This window comes from Ovis aries, chromosome X (assembly GCF_016772045.2).
Source record: "Ovis aries strain OAR_USU_Benz2616 breed Rambouillet chromosome X, ARS-UI_Ramb_v3.0, whole genome shotgun sequence".
In the NCBI taxonomy this organism is placed as follows: Eukaryota; Metazoa; Chordata; class Mammalia; order Artiodactyla; family Bovidae; genus Ovis; species Ovis aries.
This window is the reverse complement of record NC_056080.1, coordinates 33,654,987-33,668,630: the sequence shown is the minus strand read 5'-3', so window position 1 is coordinate 33,668,630 and position 13,644 is coordinate 33,654,987.

Below are 13,644 nucleotides of genomic sequence, written 5' to 3'. Positions count from 1 at the left end.
ATTAATTCCTATGTATGTGTTCAGGTTTCCCACTACTGCATAGCAACCTACATCAAAGTTTAGTGGCTACATTTTTTATCCTTATTTTATCTCATAATTCTAAGACACTGAAATCCAGGCAGTAGACTGTAGGACTCGTTTCTTCACTGTATCCACTGAATTAGCTAGGGTGACTGGGATGGCTCTCTTGGAACTACTGGGTGTTAGCTGGTTCCCATCCCCCCCCCCCCGCCCCAGCCCCTTTATCAGAGCCTCTCCGTGTAGTCTGGCAGATTTCTACTCTAGTTAGATTTCTTAGGTAATGGTCAGATTTATAAGAGACCGTAGCAGAAGCATCAGTCCTCTTAAAGTCTAGGACCAGGCCAATATATAGTATCAGTTCTTCATCCTCCCATACCCTAGAAAAGATAGTCTCTCCTGTTCTTCACAGTCAAACACCCCTGGGCAACCCTTTTTCATATCTTTTATAGCAGAGTGTTGAATTGTGGATTTACTTGTCTGAATCTTCTTTAATTGTGAGAAAATTGAGTACAGGGGCTGAATCTTCCAATGCTGTATGTTCCCGTGCCACACACAAAATAATCAGCTGAAATATAGCTTAAAAAATAAGTATCTTGTATATATTGTAGGTGTTCAATACATTTGTACGTCAAATACATTAAATAATCAAAACTAAGAAATATTGGAAAAAATGTTAAGGAGTCTTTGTAGGTGAGTAGAGAGGTAATTTTAGGAAAGAAATAATGATTTAAAATGTTTACAGTTCCTTTGAAGTAGTATATTTTGAGGCATGCTATAGAAGCAAAGCCAGTTCAAAACTTAAAAGTATTTGCGAAGTCTGTATTCACTAGTTCATCAGCTAAAATAAGCTAGTATCACTGGAGCTGCTCATCTTTTAAAATTTTGTCTTAAATGTAAACTTGTTGAAATATTTTTGAAACTAATTTTTATCTTTTCTATTCTCTTGGGATTAAACATGGTGATTTACCACTAAGAACTTCAAGATGCATTACTAAATTTGAGAGAGCGTATAGCTCAGACTTTGCATGGAGACGCATTTTAAAAGCACAATCACTCAAAAGTAATTTATAATGTATTCAAATTTTAAGCATTACCTATTAAAAAAAACATTGAAAATAATTTCATAAAAAATTGAACATTCTGAAAGTTCCATCCCCCTACTCAGTTTACTTGTACTTCACAATGGTGCAGAATTTCTAACGTAGAAATCCTCAATTATAGTCAGCGCTTTTTGGTTTTTCTATTTTTCTTTACAAACCCTCAATTATTTTCTTTTGAAGATAGTCTTCATGTCTTTTCTCCTAAGCATTTCAATTATATTTCAGAAAAGGAAGAGATAGGATGAACTGGATCAGAAATAATGCAAGTTTGGGGACAAGTTTGGAAAGTGGAACCTCTCTAAATTAATTCTTTATCATGTCTAATAAAATATTTTGATGATTTTATGCCTTATTTTGGCCTTATCTACTGAATTATAACTTCATTGAAGACAGATTTTGGATCCTTTTTTAGCTTCCACCTTCATAGTCATGGAGAAAATGGCCAATTCACTGGGCATAATAAAGAGTTGAGATCCTCCAAGGCCTTCCCATCCCTAATACTGGATATTTGGCAAACTAAGATTAAAGCTGGCCATGTATTTAGTAAATAAAGTGTTTTTAGAACATAGCCAAGTCCATTGATTTAGTATTGTGCGTGATTGCTTTCTAGGGCAGAATTGATTAGTTGCCACAGAGTTCATATGGCTGGCAAACCTAAACTATTTACTATCTGGCCCTTTAAGAAAAGTTTAACATCCCTTGCCTTAGAAAACAAAATCCAAATATCCCAGCTTGTTTCAAAAGGTTTTTGTCATCTTTGTCCAGTATCTAATCCTTCCTTACCATTTTGAGGATAATCTCTACTTTGTGTGGTCTTTCTAATGAGAAGAACACAGCTCAGACCTGATTAAAGCTTCTTAGCTAAAAGAGTGAATATGGAGCAAAATGCTGCAATGATTAGAGATGGTTAGAATTATTTCACAACAGTTATATTGGTAGTATCCTGTACATGAGGTTCTCAGCTGGTGCTACAACTAAAGAATTCGCCAGACAATGCAGGAGACATAAGAGATTCAGGTTCAATCCTTGGTTCAGGAAGATCTCCTGGAGGAGCGTATGACAACCCACCCCAGTATTCTTGCCTGGAGAATTCTATGGACCAAGGAACCTGGCGGGCTACAGTCCATAGGGTTGCAAAGAGTCAGAGATGACTGAGTGACTTAGCATGCACGTATACATCCTGTACCTAGTCTGTAGCATTCTGACCAAATTGTTCCTGTTAAAGGAATGCTTTCTAACTTCCTATTCTGTGATCTGGCAAAATATTTTGTTTCTTCAACAACCCCATAGCAGTACTATGAGTGTCACCAAACCAAACTTGGGTCTACTTGCCTGTGTGCAGTAAAGTCAATCTACTGATACTGGGTTGTAATGAAAGAAAGTGCAACATTTATTGTAAGGCCCATAAAAAGAGTCTAGGACAGCTGGTGCTCAAAAAGCATCATGTCCCTGATGGGTTTCAGCAAAGCAGTTTTAAAGCCAAGATGAAGGAAAGAAGTTCCAGTGTATGTAATCAATTTGTGCATGATTCTCTGATTGATTAATGGTGAAGTAACAGTCCTTGTCACAGGGGTTACCATCATCAATCCTTTGGCTCCAGTATGCCTGAGGTCTATGTACTCATGGTCATGAAATAGTTAAAGTCTTCTGTTTGGTGGGAGTTTTAACATATGTAAAACAGCTCAGAAAATGTGCATTAGATACTGTCATCTAGGTACTTCAGAGAGCAGCTGAAGTAGAAGATATGGGGAAGGGGTCTGTCCCAGGAAGGCCCCCTAGGGTTCTCTTTAATTATATGCACCCTGATGTTCTTCCAAAATCCCCCTGAAGTTAAGGACAGACAGATCTGGTTCCCATTGTTTACTACCCAAAGCATCCTAACATATATATTTGGCATAAAAATACTCCATTAATTTCATACCTGCTTAGAGGTCTTGCTCAGGGTTGTACACAACTCCAGTTTATGCCATTCACATTGACATCATCATTATGAATGGTATCCATTGGAGTTGTGCAGTGTCTAAAATTCATAGTTGTAAAAGGCTGCACTGCTTTGTATTGGCTCATTTTTTCAGCTCCTCTTCAGTTGTCTTACATCTGTGCTCTGCAAAAGAGTCAGTTCTAACTACTTTTGTTATCCAGAGGAATCATGGTATTACTTGGTCTTTTTGTGATCACTTTGTTCTCAATGCCAAATGCAGACTCTTCAGTTTGTTCATCTGACAAATTCATATTTATTCTTTAATGCTCTTCTCAGATATCACCTTTACTATAAAACTTTCCCTGTCACATCTTTTTCCTGCCACTGACCCTAGGCATTCATAGTAAATGGCTTTATCAGATGTAAACATAATACTTTGTATATATTTCTAATATCAATGCATTTCATGATGGTTTTTTGTTAGTCTTCCCTACTAACCTATGTGCTTTTTGAGCAAGCATATTTGTCTAATTGTGGCCTAGTTGAGGAAAACCCTAGCACAGAGTAGATGCTTAAAGCACTATCTCTTTGTGGACTTTTTCGTGTATCCATTAATACTCATAATTCATTGAATGTACCAAATCATTTAATATTTAGAGCTTTCAGTCGCACATTATCATATATATCCAGATGTAGCAATATTTACTTCTTTCTGTCAATTGGCAATGTCAAGTAAAAAAAAAAAAATCTCAGCATAGAAAGGAGAAACTTCACTTGAAAGAAAAGGTCAGTGTGAGGGGGGTCTACTGCAATTGGAGGAGAACTATTGCAGTAGGGAGAATGCCGTAACCATAAGATCTGCAAACCTCTCAAGGTTAATCCAAAGTGACTTTTCTTCTGTTGAGAGGAAGTAGCAAGGGTATCAAGGGTAGGGAGTGGGAAAATGGAATAAAAGAGTAGCTTGATTAAATAGTAGATCAGAGAATATTTTACCCTAAAGTCAGCCTATTCTAGTCATAGTTCTGGAATCAGGAGGGAGTGAAACTTTAATGTTTGACTAATAAGCAGTTTGTTCCAATAAGAATAAACACTTCAGCTGATAATTTATGAGACAAAAAAATGGCAATTGGGAATATCTTTGTCTGGCCCTGTCATAGGTAAGCAAGAGGAGGCATCTGTGAGTCTTATTTAAGTCATATGGGGAAGGATCGTGCTTGTGCTCATGCCCAGCAGTGTCTGACTCTTTGTGATCGCATAGACTGTAGCCCACCAGGCTCCTCTGTCCATGGGATTTCCCAGGTAAGAATACTGGAGTATATTGCCATTTCCTCCTCCAGGGGATCTTCCAAGACCCAGTGACACAGTGATTGAACCACTGAGCCACCTGGGAAGCCCATGGGGAAGGGTGGTTCTTACCAATAAACTGTTTTCTACAACACAAAAAGCAGAGAGATACCTTAACTTTTGCTGTTTTCCAGGATTAGAGGGCTCGGGTAAAATTCAACATTGTCACTAATAATAGTTTTCGGTGTTGAAGGAGAAAAGCAGACTTTCTTTTCCAGTAGTCATCACACTGCCAGTAAGTGTATCCACTTGTTAAATTTAGTTGCCTTTTATCTTAGAGAGTTTCCCCTGGGAAATTTTTACAAAGAACCAAATATTACTTTGCTACCTAAACCAAGAATGTGGACTAAGTATCAGAGACTTATCGGATTTCTTTCAAGCTAAAGTCACCTTCATTCACTTGATAAGACTATAGAGGGCATAGTTATACTGGAACAAAGCTTGAGTGAAAGACAGAACTTTATTAAACAAAAAACACCTGCTAAGACCCAAATGTGTGCTGTCAGTGATTCATATCTGCCTTTCAGAACAAAGATTTTTTTAAAATATCTTTTTAAAAGAGGATTTTCTTATTTGTGACTTGCTTTCTTTTTAATTGATCCAAACTGCATTTCATGTGGGAAAAAATGTGTTTGAAGAGACAGAATTACAAATGAGTTCAGCATTATTGTTATAGCCCACATATTAAAATATTACTGTAAGCTAAGGCAAGGAAGTCAAAGATAGTAGATTAAGAGAAAACTGCTGGGGAAATGAACAAGCAGTATTAAAAATAAATGATAGGGTACTATTATTCTATTGGAAGTAGCATATAGTAGTGGAACATCTAAGGAATTAGGCTATTGGTAAGCTATTTGAAGTATAGATTTTTTCCAAGACTAAGTACAATTTTCTCTAATCATCAGCTAATTTGTGGTGTCAAAATCCTTTAGTGTCCTTGATGTAGTTACCACCAAAATAAAGCATGCCCTTCTTCTAATGGTCTAATCCTCACCTTCCTTGTACTCTGATAGGTGTAAAACAAGTGGCGTACATGCACTGTTCATGTTTTTTTTTTTTTTCATCCTGCTTTCATCCCACATTCCACCAAGATGTTTTCAAGATCAATAATGGCTTTATAATTTCCAAGTCAAAGGTTTTTCTTCTGTCTCATTTACTTTAGAATGTCCATTGCTTTTGATTTTTTGCTGCTTCCAGTTGACTTTTCCCTTGAACTGTGTTGACTGTATGCTACCTGTTACTCTTTTTATAGATTTGGCAAATGAGTTTGTTACTTTGAGTGCTTCTTTTTAATTCTTCCCATTCCATTATTTTGGGAATTTACCATACTTCTGTATTTTGTATGCTGGTTCTCCTCTGTCTATTTATTCAATTTTATGGTTTCAACTAAAACCTGCCATTGGATTGGATATTACCTCAGTGGGGAAGGGTATCTATGTAGTTTACTCTCAATGAAGTGCTAAGCTTTATATTGCTAATTGCCTTCTGAATATTCACAAATGGACGTCTTGCTATTCCTTCTAAGATAGCTATTCAAAATCATTTTTCTTTCCAAACTTAGTTCCCTTTTCTGATTTTCTCATTCTTCTACCTCTGCCATAGCCTTTAGATATATTTTTTTAAATTAATTTTTTTTAACTTACACTCACAGACTCATTGCTACCCTCCTAGGCCAGACCTTAAGCCAAAGTAGCTAGTCTCTGGGCCCACTAGAATGTCCAAGAGGGCAGAATTTTCTGTATGTTTTGTTAATTAATGTAGCCTAATCACAACAGATGGGCTTTCCAGGTGGCTCAGTGGCTAAAGAATCTGCTTGCAATGCAGAGACACGGGAGATGAAGGTTCCATCCCTGAGTCAGGATGATCCCCAGGAGGAAGAAATGGCAACTCACTCTAGTATTTCTGCCTGGAAAATCCCATGGACAGAGGATTCTGGCGGGCTACAGTCTATGGGGTCACAAAGAGTTGGTCACAACTAAGGTGACTAAACACAATCACAAAGGATGGTAACTGGCTCAGTTAATAAGTTCAGTTGCTCAGTTGTGCCTGACTTTTTGCAACTCCATGGATTGCAGCACCCCAGACTTCCCTGTCCATCACCAACTCCCAGGGTTTGCTCAGACTCATGTCCATCAAGTCAGTGATACCATCCAATCATCTCATACTCTGTCATCCCCTTTTCCTCCTGCTTTCAATCTTTCTCAGCATCAGAGTATTTTCCAGTGAGTCAGTTCTTCACAGCAGGTGGCCAAGGGATTTCAGTTTCAGCTTCAGCATCAGTCCTTCCAATGAATATTCAGGACTGATTTCCTTTAGGATGGACTGGTTGGATTCTTTGCAGTCCAAGGAACTATCAAGGGTTTTCTCCAACAGCACAGTACAAACTCATCAATTCTTCAGTGCTCAGCTTTCTTTATGGTCTAACTCTCACATACATACTTGACTACAGGAAAAAACATAGCTTTGAGTAGATGGACCTGAGTCAGCAAAGAAATGTCTCTGCTTTTTAATATGCTGTCTAGGTTGCTCATAGCCTTTCTTCCAAGGAGCATCTTTTAATTTCATGGCTGCAGTCACCATCTGCAATGATTTTGGAGCCCCCCAAAATAAAGTCTGTCAGTTTCCATTGTTTCCCCATCTATTTGCCATGAAGTGGTGGGACCATATGTCATGATCTTAGTTTTCTGAATGTTGAGTTTTAAGCCAACTTTTTCACTCTCCTCATTTACTTTCATCAAGAGGTTCTTCAGTTCTTCTTCACTTTCTGCCATAAGGGTGGTGTCATCTGCATAGCCAAGGTTATTGATATTTCTCCTGGCAATCTTGAATCCAGGTTGTGTTTCATCCAGCCTGGCATTTCTCATGATGTACTTTGCATATAAGTTAAATAAGCAGGGTGACAATATGCAGCCTTGATGTACTCCTTTCCCAATTTGGAACCAGTCCATTGTTCCATGTCCAGTTCTAACTGTTGCTTCTTGACCTACATACAGATTTCTCAGGAGGCAGGTCAGGTGGTCTGATATTCCCATGTTTTTAAGTTTTTTCCACAGTTTGTTGTGACCCACACAGTCAAAGGCTTTGATGTAGTCAATAAATATATTTTTCTGGAACTCTTTTGCTTTTTTGATGATTTAACAGATGTTAGCAATTTGATCTCTGGTTCCTCTGCCTTTTCTAAATCCAGGTTGAACATCTGTAAGTTCTTGGTTCATATCCTGTTGAAGCCTGGCTTGGAGAATTTTGAGCATTACTTTGCTAACACGTGAGATGAATGCAATTGTGTGGCAGTTTAAACTTTCTTTGGCATTGCCTTTCTTTGAGATTAGAATGAAAAATGACCTTTTCCCATCCTGTGGCCATGGCTGAGTTTTCTAAATTTGCTGGCATATTGAGTGCACCACTTTAACAACATCATTTAGGAATTGAAATTGCTCAGCTGGGATTCCATCACCTCCACTAGCTTTGTTTGTAGTGATGCTTCCTAAGGCCCACTTGACTTCATACTCCAGGATGTCTGGCTCTAAGCGAGTGATCACATCATCGTAGTTATCTGGTTTATGAAGATCTTTTTTGTATAGTTCTGTGTATTCTTGCCACCTCTTCTTTATATCTTCGGCTTCTGTTAGGTCCATACAGTTTCTGTCCTTTATTGTGCCCATTGTTGCATGAAGTGTTCCCTTGGTATCTCTAATTTTCTTGAAGAGATCTCTAGTCTTTATTAATATTTGTTAGTAAATGAATGAACCCAAATATTTAAAGTTAATTCTGCTATTACTTATTTTACTTTTTAATTACCAGATGGGTATTTTTTAATACCACTTTTGTATTACTGCTTTTATTATCAGAAACTTCATTTGGTCTACTGTGTCTCTCTTTTTTTTGACTTAAGATAGTCCATTTTTCTATTTTATTGAAGTCCTAAGAAAGAGAATTAATAAGACTCAACATACTGGGGTTAAACAGCCTGAGTTTAATTATAATTCTTTTCATTTACTAATTGAGATATTAATTTAATTTTTCTATGCTTTGATTTTTGCATCTATAAAATTGAGCTAATGATCATTGGTGTGTTGTTAAGATTAAATAAATTTGCACTCTTAAGCACTCAAACAGTGCCTGGTGTTTAGTAAATGCTCAATATGAATTATTATTATTATTGTATCAGACACTACGTTTTAAAATATTCTTGATGCATAAGTCAGGGATATCCAAATGTTTAATAAAATATATTTCATCTTTCTAACAAAATTTTCATATAATTCCAATAAATTTATAAAATACAAAATCAGTGCTGTTTTAACTATTTGTACCTTCCTTTTTCTCATAAACTCATAAGTCCCCTTCACAAAGTTCCCAAACTTCAAGAATTACAATTTAAAAACTACTGATCTTAGTAACTTTTGATTGACTATTTATTGATTGACTAAATCATGTTGAAAAATCATCAGATTATAGAAAGAGCAAACTTTTTTTTTAATAATTCATCTATTATTTTGCCTGTCTCAAATGAGGATATTCTAAGTCAAGGAAGTTATATTTGAAGACAGTTTTCATATTTTTTAGTAAATTAATTTAGATCAAAGGAATAAGCTTTTTATAAATAATAAATTAGGGATAAGTTTGAATTAAAAATCATATTTAAGGAATCAAAGCATTGTGTTATTATACTCATCATATATAGAATAGATTATCTTCCCTTTGAGCATTTGTAGATGACTTAAACATTATTAGTTTCTGAATGAAACCTATAAGATGTAAAAAACATTTTCTAAATATTAACAGTACTTACCCTTTTACACTCTTTAAGCTTAGTGAAACTTTAGAATTTACTGATGTCCCCATTTCTGACAAAAAGATATCTGTTTATCTCTAGTGCTTAACTGGAAATTTTTAAGAAAATGTTAGTTGATGTTATTAAAAGAAAGTGCAAGTGTTAGTGGTTCAGCCGTGTTGTGCCCTTTGCAGCCCAATGAACTGTATCCCACCAGGGTCCTCTGTCCATGAGATTTCCCAGGCAAGAATACTGGAGTGTATTGCCATTTCCTTCCCCAATTAAAAGAAAGGTGTCATCTAAAATTATACTGTCTTATTCTTAGAAAGAATTTCCTGAGTAATTCAATGAACATCTCACAAAGATTCATGTACTCTTAGAGGGGTTGAGGGGAACATATTCATGAGATATTTTAGTCCCTTCATTTTACAAATAAGAAGAATATGAGCCTGCTCAGTTAAGCAATTTACCAAAGATAAATGGTTGCATGTTAAATATTAAGAAGTATTAAAATCTCTGTTCTCAATCTAGTGCTCTTTCCACCATTTGGAAAATTAATCATATAGTCATAATCATCAAAATATTTTTTTCTGTGTCCCAAAAAAGAACATAATGCCATGTTTTAGAATCCAGATGACATATCAACTTAAAAAGCAGCATAAAAAAATTTAAATTAAACTTTTGGATTAAGCAGATGATGACTGCTTGATTGGCAGTGGCTTGTACTGGAATAGAAAGTAAATCAATAAACAGAAACATTACAGTCATCTGTTTTCCTGAATTTCAATAAACAGAGGTGTTCTAAGAAGGATTGAGAAATAGAAGGAAAGTCTTTCCCCAATCTGTAGCTGTCTTTATTGAACTCATTTTCTTTTTTCTTTACCCTTTTAGATGCCTCTTACCTCTGTTCTGTCCTTCTTCTACTAAAACTTTTTGGTAACATATCAGACCTTTTTGTACTGAAATGTAAATGGCTTACAAGCCTTCAGGTACTGCCTCTACCAAGGAAGTGTAAGGAGTGAGATTTAAGAGAGGCAAAGAAAGGTAAAGTTATAGAATGACTATCTAAATGTGAGATTTCAATCATCAATGAGGAAGAGAGTAGTGTTAGGGGAATTACACTGACTGAAACTGCCCATCCTGCCCAGGCACCATAGTAATCATTTGCATGAGTTGTTTTACCACAGGAGGTCCTGGTAAGGAGCATGCAACTAATAAGCCACCGCCAACCGGAAGAGTTCAGGAAAGGTCAAAAGGAGACACCACATATCAGACCACTTCTCAGAATCCTTCTCTCTTGCATCCATCTTGGCTGAACAAGGTGTGCACCACCAGGAAGGACTCTGAGTCAGAATGATTGGCTAAAGACAACCCGGAAAATAATCCCATCACCATAAAACCAGAGACATGTGACAGAGCTGTTCTCCTGGGTTCCCTCACCCTACTGCTCTCCACCCGGGTGCCCTTTCCCAATAAAATCTCTTGCTTTGTCAGCACATGTGTCTCCTCAGACATTTCATTTCCGAGTGTTAGACAAGAGTCCAGTTTCAGCCTCTGGAAGGGGTCTCCCTTCCTGCAACAGTAGTAGTTTAAAATTGTAGGAGGACAGACTTCCCAGTGCTTTAAAATCATTGTCAATTTCCACAAAGAAACAACAAACAAGGAAAAAAAATGACAAAATAAAAAGATAAACAAACAAAAAAACCCTCAAATTAATGGGACTCAACTATGTTTAAACTGAGATTAATATGTGGAGTATTGATTTCTTTAATAAGCTGAAGCCCTCAGTCCATGAATATACTCCTTAATTTAATTTATATATTCTTCAATTTTTCTCAGTAATATTTCACAATTTTACATACAGAAATCTTTATATCTCTCATTAGATTTAGTTTTATGTGTTTCATTTTTTAGATATTACCATCAAAAGCATTGTTTTCTTAATACCATTTCCTATTTGCTGTTTGTCTGTACAAATATAACTCATTTTTAAATAAAATAAAATACTGACTTTGTATTCAGCAATCTTGTTATATACCCTTATGCAAATGGCTTACCTATAGAATTTGTTTCACATTCCATAATGATTAAAAGATCAATTCTCTAAAGAAATATAATAAATCTAAGATTTCATACAGACAGTAATGTTTCTAAAAATTCATATAGCAAAAATTGACAAGAAAAGGATAAATATGTAAATTCACAATAGTTGTGGAAAATTTTAACACAACTCTCTAAGTAGTCCAAGGAAGATTTTTAACACAAATATCAAACTTGATCAATTTGAAATATATAAAACATGCTACTCAACAATGAAAGAAATCATATTTTTAACAAGTATATATAGGCTGTATTATGAAACTGATTATATGGTTGTATATAAAACAAATCTCAACATATTCAAAGACTGAAATGCAATAAAATATACTTTTTGACCATTGAAATGGTGAATTAGAAATCAATAACAAAAATTATTTTAAAATATATCAAAATGTTCAGTAGCTAAGCATTTTATTTAATGATCACAAAGAAGAAGTCACAGTGAGGATGAGAAAATGAAAATTTTAGCTGTATTTTCCCAGTTTATTATATATGTATGTTCTCTAACACCATCACAGTCTCCCCTACAAGCATATGCACTAGCAGAGTTTATATTCTATGTATCTAGAGTTTATATTCTATGTATTTAGTTTGCTTTGGAGAAGGCAATGGCACCCCACTCCAGTACTCTTGCCTGGAAAATCCCATGGACGGAGGAACCTGGTAGGCTGCAGTCCATGGGGTCGCTAGGAGTCGGACACGACTGAGCGACTTCACTTTCACTTTTCACTTTCGTGCACTGGAGAAGGAAATGGCAGCCTGCTCCGGTGTTCTTGCCTGGAGAATCCCAGGGATGGGGGAGCCTGGTGGGCTGCCGTCTATGGGGTCGCACAGAGTCAGAGACGACTGAAGTGACTTAGCAGTAGCAGCAGCAGTTTACTTTAAGGTCTGATAAGGCCAATGTTGGCTTAAAGCTCAACATTCAGAAAATGAAGATCATGGCATCCAGTCCCATCATTTCATGGGAAATAGATGGGGAAACAGTGGAAACAGTGTCAGATTTTAATTTTTTGGGCTCCAAAATCACTGCAGATGGTGACTGCAGCCATTAAATTAAAAGACGCTTACTCCTTGGAAGGAGAGTTATGACCAATCTAGATAGTATATTCAAAAGCAGAGACATTACTTTGCCGACTAAGGTCCATCTAGTCAAGGCTATGGTTTTTCCTGTGGTCATGTATGGATGTGAGAGTTGGACTGTGAAGAAGGCTGAGTGCCGAAGAATTGATGCTTTTGAACTGTGGTGTTGGAGAAGAAGCTTGAGAGTCCCTTGGACTGCAAGGAGATCCAACCAGTCCATTCTGAAGGAGATCAACCCTGGGATTTCTTTGGAAGGAATGATGCTAAAGCTGAAACTCCAGTACTTTGGCCACCTCATGCGAAGAGTTGACTCACTGGAAAAGACTCTGATGCTGGGAGGGATTGGGGGCAGGAGGAGAAGGGGACGACAGAGGATGAGATGGCTGGATGGCATCACTGACTCGATGGACGTGAGTCTGAGTGAACTCCGGGAGTTGGTGATGGACAGGGAGGCCTGGCATGCTACGATTCATGGAGTTGCAAAGAGTCAAACACGACTGAGCAACTGAACTGAACTGAACTGAAGGCCAATGGAAGATGCTCACTAAATGATAATTGTGTGTATCAGGCAGAACTCTTAGTTTTAAGCAACATGATATGACTTTGATAACTTAAAAATATTAATTTATTTATTTTAATTGGAAGCTAATTACTTTACAATATTTTAGTGGTTTTTGCTGTACATTCACATGAATCAGCCACGGGTGTACATGTGTCCCTCATCCTGAACACCCCTTCCACGTCCCTCCCCATCTCACCCTGACTTTGATAATTTTAAAAAATGAATTTATTTTAATGATATAGAGTAGCTCACAGAATGGTTTGGAGAGCCAGAGAACCCATGGGTCTAACCTATCAGCCAGGAGAAATGTCTAAACTTGGTTCTTCATCTGATCTGGTGCCACTACTGCTCTATCACTTGATTACTCTGCAGATTGTAATGCTGAATTCATAAACACAAAATGTTAGATGCTGCTAAAAAGCGGATGTTGCTTCTACTTCATTTGTGTGACTAGAATAGATTCTGCAATTGCTGTTTTTCTTTCTCTCAGTGGCAGCTTTTAATTGCAAATCTGGGGCATATGCATCCAAATGATAGAATTCGGTTTCTGTGCTACTGCCCTAGTTTCAAAGGAGGCTGAGAGTGCAAGTACTTGGGATCTTCAGCTTTTATAGAGAAAGATGGATTTGCCTCATAAAGTGGGATTTTAGATTCCTAAAACATATGGAATGGACATGGTTCAAGCAATTTATCTATGACTTTCAGGCACACGTGGGTCTTGCCAAGACACTTAGGTTAAACT